The sequence below is a fragment of the Somniosus microcephalus genome, unplaced genomic scaffold (assembly GCF_052327205.1).
Source record: "Somniosus microcephalus isolate GS21.2 unplaced genomic scaffold, FLI_Smic_1.0 unresolved_chr5, whole genome shotgun sequence".
Classification (NCBI taxonomy): Eukaryota; Metazoa; Chordata; class Chondrichthyes; order Squaliformes; family Somniosidae; genus Somniosus; species Somniosus microcephalus.
In genome coordinates this window covers 3,621,301-3,634,325 of record NW_028225183.1, presented here as the reverse complement: position 1 = coordinate 3,634,325, position 13,025 = coordinate 3,621,301, and the positions used below count along the sequence as shown (strand labels likewise).

The 13,025-nt window shown below is 46.8% G+C and overlaps 1 non-coding gene across 1 annotated transcript; it reads right to left on the bottom strand.

The window, feature by feature from the left end:
• Window positions 1–365: 365 nt before the first annotated feature.
• Window positions 366–448, bottom strand: trnas-gga (transfer RNA serine (anticodon GGA)). The gene has a single exon. It is a non-coding gene; the product is annotated as a tRNA-Ser (tRNA).
• Window positions 449–13,025: the final 12,577 nt, after the last annotated feature.

Sequence of the window (13,025 nt, the reverse complement as noted above, 5' to 3'; positions counted from 1 at the left end):
GATCTTGGCCGGCGGGGTTGAGAATTGTGGCTCGTCTGGCTTAGTGCATTAAATAAGCATCGCAGTAGGAAGCAGCATCAACTGGAAGATGGCTGTGCGGACGACGTCCATTTTCTACAATGGGTTGCAAACTAAATATTTTCGATGGTTAAAATTGCTTTCACGGTTTCAAAAGCATTAAATAACGTAGTATTCTCCTGTGGCCTAGCACTCTCGTGATGCCGTGATTTAATAATGAGTGAAGTGCTTGTTATACTTTCTGCTTCAACCGTTCTTTGATTGTAGCTTTGAATCTTGGCACAGGAACCGAAAGTCAGCAGTTCAAGTTAAGTGAAAACGGATCATTTGGGACGACGTCCTCGTGCTATAGTCGGCAGGAGTGCGAACCTGCGCAGGTAAACCCCAATGGATTTCCATTCCATCGCCTTAACCACTCGGCCACGACTACCCCGACGGGGCTTCGGAACCATGCAGCTTCCCATTTGCTGCAAAATCGGTGCCTCGGCTGTGAACGCTCTGGCACATAATCACTTGGGGTCCTGTGGAATAATTCCAATTGCAAAACGTTTTTTGTCTGTCTATGTGGCGCAATGGGCCAGCGCGTTCGGTTATTACCTGAAAGGTTGGTGGCTCGAGCCCACCCAGGGACGGAAGCAGCTTTTAATTTTTTCAAACTTATCTATTGTGTAAAAATGGAGTCTTTGATACCGTGCAATGAACAGTGGTGAGCAAACTGCTGCTGCCTTCCTGCATCCAATGGGAACAATCGCTTCATTGATCAGTCTTCTGCCAGGCAGCCTGGATATTCTACTTCACTTATACCAATATTCCAAGTGCAACGTTCTTGCCATGAAAATCCAGCAGGATAATCGGCCATAGTAGATCATCCACTCTGAAAACACGTTTCTACATTTTCCTCAGTTTTACAATGACATGGATATTTAACGGAAAGCTTGAAACAATAACAATTGCCAGATAACTTCAGATTCCTTGCATCGCCCCGCACCCTGATCACGTGACAACAACCAATAAATCACATAGAGCGGCGCGAGAACGCCCCCATTTTAATGTGTCCCATCAGGGCCTGAGGATTGAGCTGCTCTGTTAGAAGCAGCTCCAGTACGTTGGAGGACTCGGTTGTGAGCGATTTGTTCCTGTCGCTGGCGCAGCGGCCGAGAAGCGAGCAGCCCCTGCAATCTCTTGTTTTCAGCCAAATGTGAGAGGTATGAATTTCTAATCAAAAAATCTTTGACGCGAACTTATTTGGTTGCTGTGTTTGAATGCGCTTTAGTGAATCGCACGGGCCCTGTGCCTTTCTTTTTGCGTGCGGATAGCAGTGTGTGATCGCTTAACGTTTTGAGAATGAAATGAAGTGCAATGTCTGATTCAAATTGTTGCTTCATATGGCGTTCGGTCAAAATGAGGCAATTCGACACTACGAACGGGATTCAAATCGCCTTTTCTCTCGTGTGCTGCTTTTGTCCCTTTATACGGCCGCGTGCGTGTCAGAGAATCTGGTTGGAGAATAAATCTGCGGCTGCATTGTATTTCCTGCTGCTTGTCCATCCAGGTAAACATTGTTTTCTGTGGTGAAATGAAATCAGCAGGAAGAACATATAAATTCTTTCAGGGCTTGACTGGGCGAATGCTGAGAGTTTGTTTAACTTGGCTGTCTAGTCCCGAACTAGGGATCAACGATACAGAATAAGGGGCCGGCCGTTTAGCATTGCGATGAGGAGAAATTGCTTCAGTCTAATGGTTGTGCATCTTTGGAATTTTCTACCGCAGAGGGCTGTGGCTTTTCAGTCGTTGAGTGCATTCCTAACAGAGATGGATTTGTACATTACGGAAATCAAGGTATATGGGGCTAGGTGAGTAACTTTCAGTTGAGGTAGAGGATCAGCCATGACCTTATTGAATGGCGGCGCATGATCGAGGGCCGCATGACCAAATCCTGCTCCTATTTCTTATAATCTAAGGTACCGATCTTGGCCGGCGGTGTTGAGAACTGTGGCTCGTCTGGCTTAGTTCATTAAATAAGCATCGAAGCAGGAAGCAGCATCAACTGGAAAATGGCTGCGCGGACGACGTGCAATTTCTTCAATGGGTTGCAAAATAAGTATTTTCGACGGTCAAGAGCATTAAACAACGTATTTTTCTCCTGTGGCCTAGGCCTCTCCTGATGCCCTGATGTAATAATGGTGTGAAGTGGTTGTATTACTTTCTGCTTGAATCGTTGTTTGATTGTAGCTTTGAATCTCGGCACAGCCTTTACCTGCCTTTACCTGCGGTCTGTCCAACTCTCTAATCGTGTTTTACACAACCTGCTCAGCATCACAAATGATCCAGTATGTAGGCACTCACAGCTCCAGTGCCGTAATGCGGTCTGTCAGTAGCTGCAGCTGGACACACTTCCAGCACACATGGTCAGCAGGGACACAGGAAGTGTCCCTGATTTCCCACATAGCGCAGGAGGAGCATGCCACGGTGCTGAGCCGTCCTGCCACGATGTACCCTTTAATTAATTCAAATTAAATTAAATCAAATCAATCCCACCAATTACACTACAATTAAATGATATACTTAAGGGCCCTGGTTTACCAGCAGTCCCCACTACACCACAGACACCCTATAAACTATAAAACACAAATTTAAGTTTGGAAAAAAGGAGAAAGAGGGAAATACTCACCAACAATTCATTTACCTTCTTTCTGGTGAAGTCACACTTCCATTACTTTTTACGTCTATCTCTCCCTTGTTCTGAGCTCGGAGATTGGGAAGCATACCTGCGCCTCTCCCCTCTTTAAATCATCGCCGCCACCTCGCTCCACTCAGGTCCACCACTGTGGGGCCTACCTGCGCCTCTCACACCCTTTAATTCGCCGCCGCTGTCTTGCTCCACTCAGGTCCGCCGCCGCCGCCGCTGTGGGACCTACCTGCGCCCCTCTGCTCTGTAAAGCGCCGCCACTGCCTTGCTCCACTCAGGACCGACACCGCCGCCGCTGAGGGGCCTACCCTCGCCTCTCCCGTTCTTTAAGTCGCGGCCACTGCCTCGCTCCACTCTGGTCCGCCGCCGCCGCCGCTGTGGGGCGTATCTGCGCCTCTCCCACTCTTTAAATTGCCGCCGCTGCCTCGCTCCACTCAGATGCGCCGCCGCTGCTGGGGAGAATCAGTGGCAGAGAGTCAGTGAGAGCGGAGAGAACGAGCCTGAGGGAAGAAAGTAACAACAGTAGAAAGACAACCAGTTCCATAGGGAAATAATTGAGAATTGTGCCAATTGTGGTAATAATATTCTGAGCATAGATAGCACATTGTTATCTTCCTTCTAACGCTCTCTCAACTGACCTATTCCTGCCGCGTTGAGCCTGAAAGTTACCACAGTTATAAGAGGAGAGATTGAAAGGGAATATGTGCCCTCCTAATCACCCGTTCCTCAGACTAATGGAATGAAAAATTCATTTGACCCACATCCTGAACACAAACCCCTGCTCGCCCACTGTTTATAGAGGACGGATCTTCTCTTATACTTGTCTTAATGTATTTTCACTGTCTGGAAAGGTTAGATTGAAAAAAGCTATTCGTGTTATATTAATCGGATTGGTGCACAGGAGCAGATGGCAGGTGCGGTTCAACTGGCAAGTTTGGAAGGGGGAACGGGGAAACGGCGGAGAGATGGTGGGTGCGAGAGTGGCAGCAATGGGGGGTGCGGGCGACAGATTATAAGAAATGGAAGAAGGAAAAATGTAAAAGTGGTCGCTATCTGAATAACTGAGAGGCAGCAGGTGTGGAGACGATTGAGTGAACGATCTGAATTCAGTTGGTTGAGTGACGGTGTTTGCAGTGCTCGGTGCTGGGATCAGGTCAATTATGGACCAGAGGAAGGTCTGCACATCCTATCTGCCTGTCAATAGCAACTGAAGGAAAAGGTTAGCATGGACATCCATGAACAAAATAGTGAAGATGTGTCATAATACTGAATGGTGTAAAGGCGCTCCCTGTTGTGTAAATGTTTTTGCAGCTGTGTAAGTGCGTTCCCTGTTTTTTAATGGTGTTCTGTGTTACTGTTCGGCTCCTCACTGTGACCATGTGCCAGTGTTTCACGGTGGCCAAGATCACCATCTGGTGGTGGAGTGGCGGCGCTGCAGGAATGGTTTGAGAGAAAGAGGAAAGCCAAGGCTGCTGCGAGTTTGCAGCATTTGCAGCTTATTTTGGTGCGAATAAAAGTGACTTGATTTGAAATTTGTTTTGCAGGTATTTGCATTAACTCTAAGCAGGAAGTTGGTACAAGTAAAGTTTAAAGTGTGATAAAAAAATAAATGTGATACGATTGTGGGTAGCAATAGTTGTTTTTATTGTTGGTGATAATAAGAATGCAAATATCATAATTTGGTTTCAATCCATCGAACTCTGGGTTATGGGCCCAGCACGCTTCCGCTGCACTTTCTTCTTCTTCTTAGGCCGTCCCTAGGACTTGCTTCACACGAAAAATGAGTTCCCAGGTGACTGATGAGTCGAATGCCGGACCAACAGTCTCTGTCACGCTGATTGAAGGGGCGGCTGGTTAAAGTGCTTGGGTTGGCGTGCGCCCATTGTGCTGTTTGCACTTGCCTTCTGCTTGCTCCTGACTAAGAGACTCGAGGTGCTCAGCGCCTTCCTGGATGCTTGTTCTCCACTTTGTGCAGTATTGGGCCAGGGATTCCCAGGTGTCGGTGGGGATGTTCAACCTTTTCAAGGAGGCTTTGAGGGTTTCCTTGAAGCGTTTCCTCTGGCCACCTGGGGCTCGCCTGCCGTGTCGAAGCTCCACGTAGGGAGCTTGTTTTGAGAGTCTCGTATCGGGCATGCGGATGATGTGACCCGTCCATCGGAGCTGATCGAGTGTGTTCAAAGCTTCGATGCTGGGGATGATGGCCTGAGCAAAAAAACTGACGTTTTGAGCCTATCCTGCCAATGAAATTGCAGGACCTTGAAGAGGTCCAGTGGTGGTAAATAGCCAGTGCATTGAGATGCCTGCTGTACATGGTCCATGTCTCAGTGGCATACAGGAGGGTGGGTATCACTACTGCACCTTAGACCATGAGCTTGGTGCCTGGTTTAAGGTTCTGGTCTTCGAAAACTCTCTTCATCAGGCGACCGAAGCCTGCACTGGCACACTGAAGGCGGTGTTGGACTTCGTCATCGACATCTGCCCTTGTTGACAGTAGTCTCCCGAGGCATGGAAAGTGGTCCACGTTAAACAAGACCTTGTCGTGGATTTTGATAATCGGGGGGTAGTACTGTATGGCAGGGGAAGTTGCGAGAGGGCATATGTCTTTCGGATGTTTAGTGTGAGGCGCATGCGCTGGAGTGCTTCAGCGAAGGTGTTGATGATGGGTTGGAGTGCGTCCTCAGAGTGTGCGCAGATGCAAGTGTCATCTGCATACTGAAATTCGACGACAGAGGATGGAACGACCTTGGATCTGGACTGCAGGTGACGGAGGTTGAACAGTTTCCCGTTGGTTCTGCAAATTAGCTCCACTCCAGTGGGGAGCTTACTGAGAGTGAGATGGAGAATTGCAGCCAGGAAGATCGAGAAGTGCGCTGGTGCGATGACACAGCCTTGCTTGACCCCGGTCTATACGTGAATTGGGTCTGTGGTGGCACCGTTGGTCAGCATCATGGCTGTCATGTCGTCATACGCAGGTGAAGGATGCTGACAAACTTTTGACTGCAGCCGAAATTGAGCAGGACACTCCATAATCCCTCACGATTGACAGTGTTGAAGGCCTTTCTGAGGTCAAAGAAGGCCATGTACAGCGGTTGGCGCTGTTCCCTGTATTTCTCTTGTAATTGATGTGCAGTGAAGATCATGTCCATTGTGTCCCTTAGTGTGCAGAATCTACATTGTGACTCTGGGAGGAGCATTTCAGCCACTGCGAGAAGGCAATTGAGGAGGATTCTTGCGATGACTTTCCCTGTGGCAGACAGCAGGAAAATTGCTCTGTAATAAGCGCAATCGGACTTGTCACCTTTCTTGAAGGTGGCCGCAATTACGGCGTCTCTGAGATCGCCTGGCATGCTCTCCCACTATCTGATAAGAGGAATGAGTTCATGAATTCGAGTCAGTAGTGATTCTCCGCCATGCTTTCGTGCCTCGACATGGATTTGATCTGCTCCTGAGGCCTTGTTGTTCCTCAGTTGTCAGCTGGCATTTTCAACCACATGCCGGGCTGGGGTTACGCTGAGGCGGTGGTGGGTATCATGCGACGGGAGGGAGTTGAGGACACTCGCATCAAAGACAGAGTCTCGGTTAAGGAGCTCCTCGAAGTGTTCCTTCCAGCAGGCACTGACTGCCTCCCTGTCTTTGATGAGTACCTCTCCGTTCTTGGCCCGCAGTGGGATAGAAACTTGTGTGCTTGGGCCGTATATGGTCTTGACTGCACTAAAGAATCCACTCACGTCATGATAGTGAGAAATGGAAGAAACAAAATTCTAAGAGTGGTGGATATAAGTGAGTCACAGCGGCTATGGAGACGAGTGACTGAACGTTCTGAATTCAGTTGGTTGGATGTCGGTGTTTGTCGTGTCTGGTGCTGGATTCAGGCCAATGATGGACCAGAGGAAATTCTGCAAATAGTTTCTGCCTGTCAATAACAGCTGAAGGGAAAGGATAGCATGGACCTCCATGAGGAAAATGGTGAAGAAGTGATATGATAATGTGCAGAACCGCTCACCCTGCATGGTTTACTGCTGTTGGTGAAGCGACGAAATTTATGATTGTTCAATTATGGACGTACACTTCGGGAAGGATGGCAAGGCCCTGGCGAGGGTGCAGAGGATATCTACTGGAATGGTACCAGGGTTATTGGATTTAAGTTATGTGGATAATCCTACCGCTGCCAGATATTGTGTTTTTTTGTAAATTTCGTCGCTAAACCCATTACACTGTGCAGGCTGGCCAGTTTTGACAATATTTATGCCACACTTAAACTTTCGATGCTGACATTTCCGTTCCCTCACACATCTCCACACGCGCTGGGTCTCACTTACTCAGAGATTCTACCACTATTACAATATTTTTGCTTGCATTTCTTACAACCCATCGACCGCACCCTCCTTGCTGCCACTCTCACACCCACCATCTCCCCACCGCTTCCCCGTTCACCCTTCCAAATTTACCGGTTGAACAGCACCTCCAACCTGCTCCTGCGCTCGAATCCGATCAATATAACAAGAAGATATTCTCAGCGTGACACAGGGAGGAATAGACTGGATTTTAGGAGGTGTTACTTTTCCCAGACAGCATTGTGCCTCAGGAATGCGTTGCCAGTCGGTGTTGTGGGTACTGACTCTTTGATCGCCTTCAAGAAGGATGGGATCACATGGCAGATGGATGTTAATGCAAAGAAGTGTGATGTGATATATTTTGGATGGACGAATGGGGAGAGGCGTTATGAAACAGAGAGATCTGGATGTGCATGCGCAAAAGTCTTTGGAGGTGGCAGGACACGATCAGGGCTGTTAAAAAGCATATGGGATGCTTGGCTTTCTCAATAGAGCAATAGAGAAGAAAAGTAAAGAAATTATGCTAAACCATCTTGAAACACTGGTTAGTCTCAGTTGAGTATTGTGTTCAATTATGGGCATAAACTTTGACCAGAATAGCAAAGCCTTGGAGAGGGCACAGAGGAGATTTACTAGAATGGTACCAGGGTTAATTGATCTTAGTTGTGTGGAGAGATTGGAGAACGTCGGATTGTTCTCCTAGAGCAGAGACGGTTAAGGGGAGGCTTAATAGAGATATTCAAATACTTGAAGTGGTTTGATAGAACAAGTAGGAAAACTATTTCCCCTGACAATTGGAATGGTAACCAGAGGTCACAGATATAATATAAATCGGCGCACAGATGGTTGTTAATTGCAGGAATGCATTGCCTAAAAAGGTAGTGGAGTCAGACTCGACAGCAACTTCCAAAGACAATTGGACATTTATTTGAAGATAACTCGCAGGGTGGTGGGAAAAACGCTGGGGTATGGGGTGAAAATGGACAGCTCTTTCAAAGAGCCGGGACAGGCACGACAGGCCGAATGGCCCCTGTTGTGATGTAATAGTCTATGACTTTAACCCCTCCATAATGATAAAGGCCTATGTGAGGTCTCCTCTCAGTCTACTTTTTCCTTGAGGGAAGATGCAATATAATCCCTCAAGTCTTCCTTCTCATTTCCCCTTTCTCTGTTCCTGGAGTGATGAGGCCAGAATTCTTCTCTTCACACACAGTTGCATCCGTTGAACCTACTTCAGCACAGATTGGAACACAGAGGGAGATTAGAAAGATAATACAGCCGGTTCTTCTGTTTTACATTACAGCAAAACATCAGCTGGGGATGTAGCTCAGTAATACAGCGCATTCATGTCTGAGGTCCTGGGTTCTATCCCCAGCATCTCCAAATATTGTGATAAACACTATAGTTTTCGGCAAAATGTTATTTTATGAGTTCCAGCGTATCCCATCTGCTCCTGCGCGTCAATTCGATCAATATTACAAGTTAATATTCTCAACCTGACCTAGCCAGACAGTGAAACTTACATTAAGACAAGGATAAGAGAAGATTTATTCGCTGGAAACAGGTGGTGGGCTGGTCTCCGTGTTGAGGATAAGGGTCAGATGTTGTTTGAATTCCATTAGTCTGAGGAACTTTTGATTATGAGGGCAAATATCCCCTATTATTCTCTCCTCTTTAATTATGGTAAATTTCAGGCTCAATACGGCAGGAATAGTTCAGTTGTGAGAGCATTAGAAGGAAGATCAGAAGTGCCGGCTACGCTCAGAATTTTAATAACACAATTGGCAAAATTCTGTAATATTTCCCTGAGGAAATTATTATCTTTCCTTTTTTCTACCATTGTTTATTTCTTCCCTCTGACTCGATATCTTCCGTTTCGCTTACTTTCTGCCGACGGTTGTCACGATATTATTTGTTGTCATCTTGCAATGTTTCCCCTCAGGCTCGCACGCTCTTCTCAGACATGTATTGCCTTATCGTTTTTCACCTCCTCAGGATGTTCCACAGCGCTTAACAACAAATGAAGTATTTTGAAGTGTAGTTATTGTTGGGATGTTGGAAACGTTAAAGTTAACTCGACCTGAAACATTAACTCTGTTTCTCTCTCCACAGATGCTGCCTGACCTGCTGAGTATTTCCAGCATTTTGTTTTTTTATTTCAGATTTCCAGCATGCACAGTATTTTGCTTTTGTATCTGTTTATTAGTGTTCAAACAGAGTAACCAAATCAGTTCGGGTCAAATATTTTCTGATAAGAAATTCATACCTCTAGCATTTGTCTGAAAATAAGTGATTGCAGGGGCTGCTCGCTTATCAGCCGCGGCGCCAGCGACAGGAAAAATTCATCCGCTCACAACCGAGTCCTCCAATGTACTGGACCTGATCGTGACGGAGCAGCTCAATCCGCAGGCCCTGATTGGACACATTCAATGGGGCATTTTCGCGCCGATGTATGTGATTGGTTGGTTGTTGTCACATGATCAGGGTGCGGGGCGATGCAAGGAAGCTGAAGTTGTCTGGCAATTCTATTGCTTCAAGCCTTCCGTTCTTATCCATGTAAGTGTAAAACTGAGCAAAGTGTTGAAAAGGGTTTTCAGAATGGATTATCTACTGTGGCCGATTTTCCAGCTGGATTTTCATGGCAAGAACGCTGCACTTGGAATATTGGTACAAGGGAAGTAGAATATCGAGGCTGCCTGGCAGAAGACTGAACGATGAAGCGATAGTTCCCATTGGAAGCAGGAAGGCAGCAGCAGTATGCACACCACTGTTCATTTCACGGAATCAAAGACTCCATTTTTATACAACAGATAATTTTGCAAAAATTGAAATCTGTTCCTGTCCCTGGGTGGGCTCGAACCACCAACCTTTCAATTAAAAGCTGAATGCGCTGGCCCATTGGGCCACAGAAACAGCCAAGAAACGCTTTGAAATTCGAATTATTCCACGGCAACCCAAGTGATTATGCTCCAGAAAGTTCACACCAGAGGCACCGATTTTACAGCAAATGAGAAGCTGCGTGGGGCTACTTGAAATTCCGGTCAGTTGTGGCCGATTGGTTAAGGCAATGAAATAAAAACCCGCTTTGCTTTCCCTGCATAAGTTCGAATTTTGCCGACTACGGAAATGAAAACGTCGTCCGCAATGCCCTGTTTTTAATTCTGGCCCATTGCGCCACACAGACAGACGAGCGACACTTTGCAATTGGATTAATTCCACAGGAAGCCAAGTGTTTATGTAACAGAGCGTTCACAGCAGAGGCACCGATATTGCAGCAAATGAGAAGGTGCGTGGATCGAATCAACCATTGGAGTAGTCGTGGCCGAGTGTTTAAGGCGACAGACTTGAAACCTATTCGGTGTTTCCTCGCAGAAATTCGATTCCAGCTGACTGCGAAATGAGGACGTCGTTCCAAATAACACGTTTTTACTTCATTTTAACCGCTGCCTTTCGGTTCCTGTGCCGAGACACATTGAAAGCTACAATCAAACAAAGATTCAAGCAGAAAGTAAAACAAGCAATTCACCCCATAATTTCATCACGGCATCACGAGAGGCCTAGGTCACAGGAGAAATGCTACATTGTTCAATGCTCTTGAAACCGTGAAAGCAATGTTAACCGTCGAAAATATTTATTTCGCAACCCATTGATGAAAATACACGTCCTCCGCGCAGCCATTTTCCAGTTTATGCTACTTCCTACTGCGATGCTTATTAATGAACTAAGATAGACCGGCCACAGTTCTCAACCCCGCCGGCCAAGATCGGTGCATGACAACATAAGAAATAGGAGCAGGATTTGGCCATGCGGCCCTCGATCCTGCTCCGTCATTCAGTAAGGTCATGGCTGATCCTCTACCTCAACTGATAATTACCGAACTAGCCCGATATACCTTGATTTCCGTAATGTACAAATCCATCTCAGTTAGGAATTTACTCTACGACTGAACACCACAGCCCTCTGCGGTTGACAATTAGAAAGATACACAATCCTTACAATTAAGCAATTTCTCCTCTTCTCAATCCTAAATGGCCGGCCCCTTATTCTGAAACTTTGACCCCTAGTTCGGGAATCCACAGCCAGGGTAAACAGCCTCTCAGCATCCGCCCAGTCAAGACCTGAAAGAATTTATATGTTCTTCCTTCATACAATCTGTTGATTTCATTTCACCACAGAAAACAATGTTTAACTGGATGGACACACAGCAGGAAATACAATGCAGCCGCAGATTTATTCTCCAACCACATTCTCTGACACGCACGCGACTGTATAAAGGGACAAAAGCAGCACGCGGGAGAAAAAGGCGATTTGAATCCCGTTCGTAGCGTCGAATTGCCTCAATTTAGCCGATCGCCTTATGAAGCAGCAATTTGAATCAGACTGAAAACGATACGCGATCACACACTGCAAACCGCACGCAAAAAGAAAAGCACAAGGCCCGTGACAGTCACTAAACCGCATTCAAAATAGCAACCAAATCAGCTCGCATCAAAGATTTTGTGATTAGAAATTCAAACTTCTAGAATTTGGCTGAAAACAAGAGATTGCAGGGGCTGCTCGCTTCTCGGCCGCGGCGCCAGCGGCAGGAACAAGTCATCCGCTCACAACTGAGTCCTCCAACGTACTGGAGCTGCTTGTGACGGAGCAGCTCAATCCTCAGGTGCCTTATTGGAGACATTCAATGGGGGCGTTCTCGCGCCGCTGTTTGTGATTGGTTGGTTGTTGTCACGTGATCAGGGTGCGGGGCGATGCAATGAAGCTGAAGTTGTCTGGCAATTGATATTGTTTCAAGCTTCCCATTCTTATCCATGTAAGTGTAAAACTGAGGAAAGTGTAGGAAAGGGTTTTCGGCATGGATTATCTACTGTGGCCGATTATCCTGCTGGATTTTCATGGCAAGAACTCTGCAGTTGGAATATTGGTATAAGGGAAGTAGAATACGGAGGCTGCCTGGCAGGAGACTGATCGATGAAGCGATTGTTCCCATTGGAAGCAGGAAGGCAGCAGCAGTTTGCTCACCACTGTTCATTTCACGGAATCAAAGACTCCATTTTTATACAATAGGTATGTTTGCAAAAATTAAAAGCTACGCACGTCCCTGGGCGGGCTCGAACCACCGACTTTTCAGTTAAACACCTGAAAGCGCTGGCACATTGTGCCACAGAGACAGATGTAAAACGCTTTGCAATTCGAATTATTCCACGGGAACCCAAGTGATTATGTAACAGAGCGTTCACAGCAGAGGCACCGATTTTGCGGCAGAGAGGGGCTATAAAACGCGCCAGAGACCAGGTTATGCCTCACAGCGTCGGCGGGAATCCTGAGCGGCAGAGCGGGGCTATAAAAAGCACCAGAGACCAGATCCGGTTTACCAGTCTCCAGTCTGGGAACTCTGAGGGAAGGAGAGAGGTCAAAAGTAATCCAAGTGTGACGTCACCAGAAAGCGGGTAAGTGATTGGTTGGTGAGTATTTCTCCATCTCTTTGGTTTATAGTTTCTAAGGTGTGATATTCACCATCTAAAATCGGGGCAGAGGGTATTTAAGAATAATATTAACAAATTTTATTTATTACATAGAATGGGAGATCAGGTGATGTGTTGCTGCTGCAATGTGTGGGAGCTGGTGGACACCATTGATGCTCACGGTGATCACATTTGCAGTAAGTGTTGGCTGCTCGAGGAATTCTGGCTCTGTGTTGAAGAGCTGGAGTCCGAACTTCAAACACTGAGACACATCAGGGAGGGGGAGAGTTACCTGGACTCTGTTTATCATGAGATATTCAAACCAATTAGATTAATTAATTCAGATGTAGTCCGTGGCCAGGGTCAGGATGGTGTGACTAGAAGTGAGACAGGTACGGGGATCCATGAGGTAGTGTTGGAGGAGCCGCAGCCCTTGCACTTGTCCAACAGGTTCGAGGCTCTTACTCCCTGTGGGGTTGGGAACAGGGACTGCGGGGAGGATGAGCAACCTGGCCACAGCAC